At 37.8% G+C, this 2,137-nt stretch overlaps 1 non-coding gene across 1 annotated transcript; it reads left to right on the forward strand.

The window, feature by feature from the left end:
- The first annotated feature begins 443 nt into the window (after positions 1-443).
- On the forward strand, positions 444-550 carry LOC127099123 (small nucleolar RNA R71). The gene has a single exon (XR_007793678.1). It is a non-coding gene; the product is annotated as a small nucleolar RNA R71 (small nucleolar RNA).
- The last annotated feature ends 1,587 nt before the right edge of the window (positions 551-2,137 follow it).

Below are 2,137 nucleotides of genomic sequence, written 5' to 3' on the forward strand. Positions count from 1 at the left end.
GGTGATTCTTCAATCCAGGGTTGTAAGTGTTTGAAAATGGGTTACCTTGGGCGTAATTTACTTGGTCGGTGTCCAGGTCGTTCAAAAGGTTACATTCCGCTGATTCGTGTCCTTTAGATCCACAAAGTTCACACTCTGTGTGGACTACCGTTGCGGTGTTAGTGTTTGTAGAAATATGTTCGACCTTAAGGGCTAAAGCGTCCATTTTCGCCTGCATCATGTCCATAGAGCTTATCTCATGTATTCCACCTTGGGTCTCCTTTTTCTCTATTGATGCTCGTTCAGTTCCCCATTGGTAATGGTTTTGGGCCATATCTTCAATTAGGTCACAAGCTTCAGGGTAAGGTTTGTTCATCAGCGTGTCACCAGCGGCAACGTCGATGCTCATCTTTGTGTTATAATGGAGTCCATTGTAGAAGGTATGAACGATCAACCATTGTTCTAGGCCATGGTATGGACAGACTCTTAACAACTCCTTGTATCTCTCCCAAGCTTCAAAAAGTGATTCTCCTTGGTTTTGAGTAAATCTAGTTATTTGGTTTCGGAGAACAACAGTCTTACTAGGGGGAAAATATCTAGCAAGGAATACTCTCCTAAGATCTTCCCAGGTAGTTATTGAATTAGCCGGAAGTGAATCCAACCATGAACGTGCTCTATCCCTGAGGGAGAAAGGAAATAATCTTAAACGAATCGCATCAGGTGAAGCACCGTTGGATTTAAAGGTGTCGGCCAGTTGGATAAAGACTTTTAAATGTTGATTTGGGTTCTCAGTAGCGAGACCCGCGAATTGGTTATGTTGCACTAATTGCAGTAAAGATGGTTTTAGTTCGAAATTGTTGGCAGGAATGAGGGGGTTTACTATACTAGAACTAGGTTCCTCATCAGAGGGTTGGGCAAATTCCTTAAGAGGTCTCCGGTCGCGATTCTCGGCCATAGCTTTCTTAATTCGGATGAGTAAGAGGCGTGTACGAGTGTAACGTTTAGGTTCCTCTAAAGGATATACTAAATTTCCGGTACTACGGGTTCTTCGCATTTACCGGCTAATAATGCCTTAGTCTAGACGGTGTAACAACAGGGTACGAAATTTGACGAAGTTGGTCCCCGGCAACGGCGCCAAAAACTTGATCGCTCTATTCACAACTGCACGAATCACGTTAGAGTAATATAAAAGTATATCGATCCCACAGAGACCAAATCGTCAATCTATCGATTACTATCGTTACGATGTTTATCTAAGGCGGTATAAAAGAGATATTGATGTTGCAAAATAACAGTAAATAAAGAAAATAATAATTACAATGCAGATAAAGACAGGTTTGAATGTATTTCACGTCAGTTAAACGATGTTTCGATTGTCTAAATAGAACTACTTACAGGGCAATATTTTCTACTCTTAAAAAGAATCCATTTAACAGGATTTGTCGCTTTCGCGTATTCAGAACTGAGCTTACCCTTAAATTAAGGTCTTTTATTGTCACTTATAAAAGGTGCGCAGAACGCTAAAGTAGTAAACTTATTTTTAAGAAATAAGACTCGTAAACTTAGTTGAAAAGTGATTTTGATTTGGAAAGTTTACCCAAGGAGTTTCCTGATTTTAAATCTATCAACGCGTCCGAAAACAGTTATAAAAATCGTTTTTCCTTAAAGTGATAAAAATTCCTAGTTAACTAAGCCAGGGTGCTTTCCCATTCCTTGAGTAGTTAAAACTAACCAAGTTTGTTTCAGGAAACTCAAATTAAAAATCAAAACAGCCTTTAAAGCATTTCTACAAATTCAATATGTGAAACATCTCTTTAACCGCGATCCTTACATTCTAACCTTTGAAAGATTTAGCCAGACATGGTAATACAAACAAACACAACGATATTGATCATGATGAAAGGTTGTTTTAGAATGTTAGGCGTAAAGAAAAAGTAAAGCGTGTAAAATAATTAAAACGAGCAATAAAGATAATGGCGAGAAATTTAAATAAAGTAAAGACAATGACAGGAATTAAATAAAGTAAAGCATGACAAGAAATTAAATAAAGTAAAGCATAGCAAGAAATTAAATAACGTAAAGCATGACAAGTAAAATAAATAAAAGCGATTAAATTAGAACCTGCTCCAAACGGAGGCTTTAAATCTGGTACAAGGAA

This window comes from Lathyrus oleraceus, chromosome 6, assembly GCF_024323335.1.
Source record: "Lathyrus oleraceus cultivar Zhongwan6 chromosome 6, CAAS_Psat_ZW6_1.0, whole genome shotgun sequence".
Lineage (NCBI taxonomy): Eukaryota > Viridiplantae > Streptophyta > Magnoliopsida > Fabales > Fabaceae > Lathyrus > Lathyrus oleraceus.